Source organism: Saccoglossus kowalevskii, chromosome 18, assembly GCF_978046115.1.
Source record: "Saccoglossus kowalevskii chromosome 18, keSacKowa6.1, whole genome shotgun sequence".
In the NCBI taxonomy this organism is placed as follows: domain Eukaryota; kingdom Metazoa; phylum Hemichordata; class Enteropneusta; family Harrimaniidae; genus Saccoglossus; species Saccoglossus kowalevskii.
The window spans coordinates 31,876,240-31,885,950 of NC_140658.1; positions in this window are offsets into that span (position 1 = coordinate 31,876,240).

Consider the following 9,711-nt stretch of genomic DNA (forward strand, 5'->3'; position numbering starts at 1 on the left):
ACAAAACTGGCACTTCCACGTGTAAGTATCATCCGCAGTTCGCCGGAGTCCCCCTTCTTTGACGCCCTGTTCATAACATTATTATGTCATGTTTATGTAAAGTCAAGAGTGAAACCATATATCTAAGAACACCAAAAATACAGACAATGATTTAGTGTGGCGCGAACTGATTCTTGAAATGGTTTCCTGGCCACAAACGTAAACTAAAACGCTACCGGGTACATATCTTGGACACTTACGCGTTTACGACTTGTCTTTTTGTGGGTGATATATTTGGTGTTTCTTCCTCACGTGTATCTCAAATCTTTACTACCTGGATAACCTATATGGCAGCTGTTGGGGCAGTGTGGTTAGAATATATTCAGAAAAATTACATTTTTATATTTAAAACTGATAAATACAGTAGAATGGACTGGGCTATAAGTTTTTATAATATTTCAAACACTCCTAGCGCAATAGCGCCAGGAACTTTATATACACTTAAATGTCCTGTTTTCGTGTCTCATAGATTGTCATAGACTTGTATACCATACATGTCCTAGGATATGTATACGCCTTTGTTTTCATAATTAGTTCTATGACTTTAATTGTACAGACCAAATGACATCACAGATGTAACAATGACCGAGTTTTACTGTGAAAATAAGAAACCGCAAAAGTTGGGTTTGAATACAGAGCTCACACAGAATTATTGAGCTATCTGGAACTGGATTTGAGTCAATTTAAAACTATTTCATTTGATCCCTTTTCCTGTTAGATCATGAATATTCTATGAAAAGAAATATTGTCATCACATAGATAGGTGCGGCCATATTCATTCTATCGGGAATTGACCATTAAAACTCGGGGGGGGGTAGATTTTTGCCAAAATAATCATTTGCAGGGTAAATTTCATCAAATATTAAAACAAATTCATAAAAGAAAAACAATATCATCCTGAAATGAAATTCAGCTCAAAGAAATTTAAATTTGTTTACCATCTTGCCTCCGAAGTTTTCTGTGCGTGAAACTCACAAGTTGTTTATACGGTCAGCGTCCTTCACAGTGACTCTGACATTCAAATTGAGGAGTCCAGTCACAACCTTCAAAACACACGTGTATTCATGAATATTTTATTACGATTATATTTCAACATTGTTTGGCTTTTATTTCCCACAATTTCATCATGTCAATCATATGTTACAGTGATGTGTTATGATAGCAACTATGTAAATTACCTTTTGTATACGTTTACTTTCATGTGATCACTTTGTAATTAATTTTGCTTTTACTTATATTATAAATTGAAGGATAGCGATAACTTAGTAGATAAGTGATTTATAAAATATTTATGTGAACACTGTATTATCATTACTCTCAGTATATAAAACATTGTATGTTTAAATATTTGTATTCTTTGTAGATTAGATCATTTAAAGAATTATATTATTTGTAATTTTAGTTTCATCCACTTGAACTAAGGGACAGTTCAAATTTGTCAGAGAGGGATTTAGTTATGATGGCGACTTCGCACATTCGGTTCACATGACTGTGACATGCCGTTGCTCTCATGTTTAGAATCAACAACTTGCATGGTTAGGGTGTAGATTATAAACACATATTACAGGAATTTGATTGTTTACTTATTGTATTTAATAGTGGCAACTTTGCAAGGCTTTTACCGTGAGACACATCCCTGGTAATCACGTGATCGTGCCAACGACTGCAGCGATTGGCTGATCGCATGTTTAGGTCTCATGCCACTAATTAACCAATGGCTGCTCAATTTAAATGCCTAGCAAGAACCAATGAAATTTTTTAAATATTATTTTTCTCAGGTGCTCCCTGTTTGAGGGCGTAATCACCTGGGTCAGAGGTGAGACCAACATGTGGTCTTTTGTTTACTACTTAGCGGCTGTGTACCTGTGGGTTTATTCTGTGTGTTAATGGATGTTCTAATCTTGGTGTTTTTCCAGTGATTTCTCTTGATGCAATCCAAATACAGTAGGTGTGTCTTGTTTACCTGAGATTTGCAAGAGTTTGAGCTGGCCAACATGTTAGTTTTTTCATATGGTTGATTACTGGCATGTTGATTTCCCATTTTTGAGCCATATTTTCAACTTTCTTCGTCATTTTCATATAGCAATCTCGTCATATGTTAACATTGTCGTCTATGGAAATTCAATTAGTGGTATGAGCTCTGTCACGCCTTAGATAAGATAAGATAAGATAACAGCTTTATTACAACCGTGTAGAAAATTTTACATTTCTAATTTGGTGTTTAAAATGTAATAAAGTTAATAATGAATAACTAAAAAAAGTAAGTAGGTGAAAGTTGAGTAAATAAAAAGTTAAATAAGTGTGACTGAGTGTATTCTTTTGTTTGTTCATTTACTGTTACTCAAGTACACATAGAGGGCTATAATAGTATTTTTATCTTTTGATTGTAAAATATGTTTAAATTGTTTTTCTTTATCCAAATTCAGGAAATTTGCATTTACACTGTTGATAGTGTGAAACATTGCGTCTCTTTGTTTTGTGTACAATTTACAATGTATTAAATGATGTTCCTCATTTTCAACTTTGTTACAATGGGAGCATAACCTGTCTTCCACTGGTGTTTTTGGTTTTGTATAACGACCTTTTTCGATGGCAAGTTTATGGCAACTTAATCTAAATTGAGCTATTGTTTTGACATGTTGTGGGTTGTTCATCACTTTTATGTATTCTTCTTGTTCCAAGGAGTCTTTGAATGTCCTGTATGTGCGTAATTTGGCACTTTCCCTTTTGTTGTCTATATTCCATTTGTTAATGTAATATTGTCTAATTGAATTATTTAGTTTTTGTTTTGTGAAATCTGTGACATTGTTTTTGTTGTAAAGTTTCAAGTTTCGTTCTAAGGTAGTCAACCATGCTCCTGTGTAAGTATTGTTTTCCATGTCTTTTATAGCATAAAAAGCTAAATTGTCATTGTCTATCGCTTTGAGGTGTTTGTAATAGTTAATTGCTGAGCAGTATATTCTGCTTATCAGTGGCTCTCTTCCCAGTTCCATTCTGCATCCAATTTTGCTCGCTCTGTTGCCAATGTTAAGAATTTGACGACAAAAGCGTAGATGATATTTTTCTGTTGCTGTTTTGTCCCAATTAGTCTGATTTTGGAAAATGCCCCATATCTCACCTGCATATGTTAATATGGGTAGTTGTGTCACATTCAGGAGTTTTTCCTTTATCCTTATACTGTTCATGTTTGTTGGATATATGTGTGACTGGATCCTTGCAGCTTTGTAGGTCTTGTCTGCCAGTCTGTCTGCAGTAGAGGTTATTGATCCATTGGCCTTAAATGTTACTCCAAGATATGTGTATAATCCTGTAGTTTTTATTTCTTCATTGCCACATGTAAATCGCCTTGTATCTGGTTTGCATCCCGAATTCCTGAATATAATCACTTGCGTTTTGTTTGTGTTTACTTGTAGCCCCCAGTCTGAAGTGTATTTATGGAGAAAGTCTATTGCAGTTTGTAATCCTTCATATGATTTTGATAGTAGTGCAATGTCATCAGCATACAATAGGCTATTGATAGTTTTATTATCCAGTTCTGGTGCATTTGTTTCAATTTCTGTGAGTCCTGTGATAAAGTCATTTATAAAGATGTTGAACAGGGTTGGACTCAGAGGGCAACCTTGCTTAACTCCATTTTTAGTTTTAAATTGTTCTGTTATTACATCACCTAATTTGACTACTAAATCCATATTAGTGTACATGTTCTTAATTATGTTGTATACTTTTCCGTTGATGTTGTTACGTAGTAGTTTATAGTACAATGCTTTCCTCCAAATTGTGTCAAAACACTTTTTGAGGTCCACAAAACAACAGTACATTTTTTTCTTTTTTTCTTGTTGTTTCTTTATAATTGTGTGGAGAGTCAGAATGTGATCAACTGTTCGTTTTTTTCGTCGGAATCCTGCTTGGTTCGGATGAATAATCTTATTATTTTCTGTATGATTTGTGATTCTGTTGTTTATGATTATACTAAATACTTTAGCTATGACATTACCAACTGATATGCCGCGATAGTTGTTTGTGTCCATCTTGTCTCCTTTCTTGTGTATTGGAGTAATAACACTAGTGCTCCATATTTCTGGGTAAATTCCTGTTTCTAGCACACGATTGTACATATGTTTCAATGCTTGTTTAATTTGTATGTTGCTGTATTTTAACATCTCTCCTGGAATACCGTCTGGTCCACTTGCTTTGTTATTTTTTAATGCTCCTGTTGCCTGCACAACTTCTGTTAATGATATTGGTTTATTCAGCATATGGTTGTCTTCTGTTTTATTCTCTAACTGTTCTAGTTGTGTTTTCATTTGTTTTATTCTATCTAATGTGGCAGAGTTATTGTTTCCAATTCGTTGAAAGTGTTCAGTCCACACTGAGTGTGGGATTTCTTTCAGTTCGTAATTTACTTTGGTTTTCGTGATTGAGTTTATTTTCTTCCAGAATTCTTGTGCATGTTCATTTTCATTTGCTGATTCAATGAGAGATAATATTTTTTGTTTCTTGTCTTTTTGCATGCTTTTTACATACTTCCTGAAGTCTTTTTTCTTAGTGTAGTAAAGCATTCTGAGAGTCCCATCTGAAGGGTTTTTTTGTAATATATTTGCAAGAGTTTGTAGTTCTTTTTTCTTCATGTTACATTGCCTGTCTGTGTACTTAACTTTCCTACGCATGGTCTTCTTCTTTGTTTTTAATTTTATGGAGCATTTGTTTGCTATTTTGTGTATCATCTCTTGGAATTGTATTGCCATATCATGACTTGTGTTGTTATTATTGTTTACTATGAATGTGGACACAATATCTTCACTCTCCTTTGTCTTCATATATAGCTTGTACATGCCTTTATTCATTGCATTCCATTGATAGCATTGATGTACTGGTTTAAGGACTTCATTCATATCAGTGAATTGCTTGTATTTTGGTATTTTCAAGATAGTTTTGATAGGACAGTGGTCACTTGCCTGTTGTAGTTGTTCAACTTTAAAATGAAGGATATTCTGTAGTAGTGTTTCACTTGTGATTGCATAGTCCACTGTGCTGGCACCATGATAACCGTAGCATGTCAGTTGACCTGACCTTAGTGTTTTGACTTTTAATATAGAGAGTTTCAACCTTTGTAAGGAATGAGAACGAGAGAACGGTGCAGCGAAGGGTTACCTCGGCTGACTGCGGGTGTGAATAAAGCTGGACTATCTGTAATGAACTATTGTGAATTCATTAATGTAATGTGTAATTCTGTAATGTGTATTCTTGTGGGTCGAATCTGGTATCTCTACGTGTAAGTGACATCAGCCAAGCGAGACGAAGTTTCCCGAACCCTGAACACAACGCCTGTGTTCACAACAGATGTGTGACTGTCTATCGCACACATTCGATCAGGTCCAAAAAAAAAACAAAAACAAAAAAAAAACTGTGAGCACTGTGATTGTGTAATGGTAACACAAGTAAGAGACTATAGTAGACTGTAATACCAAAGACACTAGAAAAAGAAGGTCACTATAGAATAAACATTTCGGCTTAATCCGCTACAAAGTTGCGATTTCTCTTGCGTTCGCTGTGATAAAGGCATGTTTGTGAACATTACGTAAATAGCTTACAATAAATTGATTTGTGCTTCTTTGTCATAGGAATACATGTATTGTGAGGTGAAATGAAGCATGAAACGGCTTCTAACAGACATAACTCAGAGAATAATGTTTAGAATCGAATGAAACGAAAACGAACAAATACAGAAAATTACAGTGGATTTCACTTTAGCTCGACACTTCAACATCAGCTTTGTATCAACTTTGTTATCAGTCATTGCCTTTATAGACGCCGACAAACGTAAACATTCACGACAAAACACGCATATAAAAGCGTTCCATTTTTATTGTCTAATGAAATTGAACCATGAGAGTATTACATATATATACAACCATATAATGTACCTCTGATATAACCGTTGTATTTACATCAATGTACAATGTTTCGGCACAATGCTCTACTGACCAACCATTTACATGTTCAGATATCCGACTGACCTAAAAAAGCCCAAGCACTGGGCGGGCGTAATTTCGCCAACAGCGCGTAAAATGGCGTATTCTAAATTGTCTTGAGCAAGGTGTCTGTAAAAAGGTCGTTTGAATATGATCTTGAGGCATCTGAAAGCATACTCTGTTGCATTGAAATCAGGAGAATATGTCGGGGTGAAAATATATTCACTACCTTGATTATCTAAAAACTCGGATAATATTGCACCGCCCCTGTGATGGTGAGTGGGACAGTTGTCTACAACGACAACATTGCCGTGTAAAAGTGCGGGCATACCGTTTTCCATGATTGTATTAGCGGCTTCATTAAAAAATTGCAGATAACTATCGGTATTTGATGCACCACGAACAATATTAGCATGTGAAACACCAAATGGGCTAATCAGTAGATTCAAGGTGAAATTTGCCCCTGAGTTATAACGTTGAATCTCTACAGCAGGAAGTCCAATTTGAGCATGTCAATAATTTCGTTGGGATGCATGGAGAGTGAAACCACTTTCATCAAAAAAACGAATGCGCATTGGATCGATTTCGCGAAATGCTTGAAGATATGCTTCAGTATAAATGAGATTCCGCTCGGTAAACCTTTCTGCAGCAGGTTTAATCATTTTTTTCCATGTCCATTTTGTTTGACGCAGGCCGCTTCTCACTGCACGACATAATGTTGAATTTGAAACATGCACATTCGCGTTTTCTTCTAACTTTTGTCGAATATCTTCATAACTCATAGAAGGATGTTCAGTTTTCAAAAGTTCTATGTACCTGTAGTCGTCGTCTGTTAGTAGTGTAGGCCGATATGTTGAACGTCTTCGTGGGGAAACCGAGCCAGTATCACAGTATCTTTGCCATACGGCCAGGACAGTACTACGAGCCACTATAAATTTCTGAGCACAATTTGAAACAGCTCCCCGAGGTAAAGCATTTCCGTCATCTCCACGCAGTTTCTTCAATTCCTCCACCAACACACTTCTATAGTCATTTCCGAGGGGCACTCCAACGATCCACTCTCGACCAGAAATATTTATTTTTGTTGTTCGTTGTGTCATCTTTTGCGTCAGAACTCTCAAGTATAAAAGCCAAACAAGCGGTGAACAAGTTGCAAGTCGTCAACCAGCGCAACTCTGTTTTCCCATGGTTTTCAGTAACTTGATTGACAGATACGCTTACTGTTAAGGTATGACCAACTGAGGTCAGAGGGCATTTGTTTATTTATATATTCTGATTGGGTTGGAGTTTCTGTCCCATTTCAGAAATGGGACGACCCTGTCACCAAGGCCGGACGCGGTAAATTCTGATTCGACACCCATGAAACTTTGCATTGACGTCACCACTCCGTGTTGCAACATTTTATTTTTTCGTGATTCAGTTCGGCGGGAAAACATCTGAGCTCGGACTTTCAGTGTGTGCACAAGGACGATTTATGATCATGGCTTTATCGAAAGAATGTTTTTCTGCAACAGAACAGGTTGATACCAAAGTGCATTACAGTTATCACAACACAGACCGCTGCACCATTGTTGAGGTGGGATACCGTGACTTGTGTTTGATGGATTTTACCGAATTCTGTGCTTTATTGAAGAACGAGGTCAGCTATCTTGCACGGTTAAATATGATTCGTACCAGTTACAAAGATGCAGAGGGAACTTATGTCGATCTTAATGATAGTAAATCCTTTTCAAGATTTCGAAATCACTGCAGCAAAATATCTACCGCTAACGTGAGAGTAGATGACGGGGAATCGCCAGCAGTGTGTCGAACGCAGGTTATTGGTCACACGTCACGGACATCTCGACGCACGCTCGAATACAGTGTAACGGACACTGGCCGTAATAGTCCAAAGAGGGTTAAAGTGTATATGAGCCCGATAGAAATTGAAATACAACTCAAGGAGCGGGAAATTGAGCTACAACAACAAGAAGTAAACAAATATTCTGAAAAATACCGCGAATTGGATAACAAGTATAATCCGAAGGTATTTAGAGATACTTCAAGAAAGTTATGTAGAAATTGCCATCTTCGTTCGGGTCACACGAAAGCAAGATGCACATCGGAAGCATGCGACAATGTGATGATATGCGGGGAACTTGACTTGCACTCCGAACAAAAGAAAGAACTTACTACGCTGGCACAACTTAAAGTTAAAGCAGAAAGTTTCTTGAAAATTCTGCAGACAGAGCTGGATGTAAAGCAGAGTGTTGCAAATTCCGTGTCCAACTCATTTGAAAGCGCAGTTCAGTCACATTTAATAAACAGCGATCCTGAGAAATACTTAATAAACGGTCGAGTGAGACATAGTTAACGCTGATATAGCAATATTACGAGGCTTTTACAATGGCAAGGCACCGGGAAATATGGAATATGCAAGCTCACAATGGCCGCAAATTATTGACTCGTTTATTAATAAACACGCAGACAAGCGGTGTGCGACGACCAACCCAGTTGAGAAATTACTGGAAACACGTGGTATTCATGTCCAACCCCGTAAACCGTCCACAGTTACACGAGCAGACACACCACAAAATGAAACTGATCAAGGAAATACCAGCCGTCAAGAGTTGAATCATACTCAACAAATGCAGCCGCATTTTCCTGCCAACCCATATTATGGGCAGTATTACTCGCCCTATAACACCTATCCGCAAAATTACTACCACTACGGACTGGTCAATCTATGCTTTACCCAGGGAAATTCCCAGTCACAGTCAACCGCGGCTACACCTCACGTCGCGCAATCGGAATTCATACCTCCCCTGCCAGTGAATAGTCCCACGCGATCACCACCCCGACCGCCGCCACCACCACCGATGTGAAAGTGCGACCTATTGGACACGCTTTAACATTTTAATGTTGTGACTGTTCTTGTTTAAACTATTTGAATATTATTGCAGTCTCCTGCATTCGAACTTTTATCCATTGCCACTCAATATTTTGTGACCAGGCATGCTTTTATTCATGTGTTTATATTTCTATCGTCCCCGCTGTTTGTTCGTTATCGCGTCACGATAGCCAACATTGACGGAGATATTAATCTTAGTAAATTTATAGTTAATTAATATTATCCATGTTCAATTTCTTCATAAAATTAAAATGGAACGTTGACGTGTGTATTTTGTCTTGTTTTGTTTTGTCGGCGTCTATCAAGGCCGCACTGATAACAAAGTTGATACAAAGCTGATACAAATACAACGTTCGTGCCAGATGTCGAAGTGTCGAGCTAAAGTGAAATCCACTGTATTGTCTATCGATACAAAGTAAATACGAATGAAAAATAATAACTATAATTAAACAATAACAAATATAATTGAATCGAGAAACACACACGTGGATAAGCATCCACGATAAGATGTGTTACAATTTATATTTACTACAAGATCGGTCTTTCATTTAAAATGTTACTTCGATTGAAAGAAAGAACTTGAAGGGTACATTTCCCGGGGTCAACATCACTTGTAGCATTGCGACTTTCGATTAGTTTACGGTTTTTTAAAGTGAAATATTCAACTGTTACCAAACCACCCAAATGATGTTCTTTAAAAATCTACTACATTGCAAAATGCGTTCTAAAAAGACGTACAAAGCTTCGGGCCCAGCCAAAATAACTTATTGGACATGATGAAATATCAATCTGATTAAAATCTGATGTAGT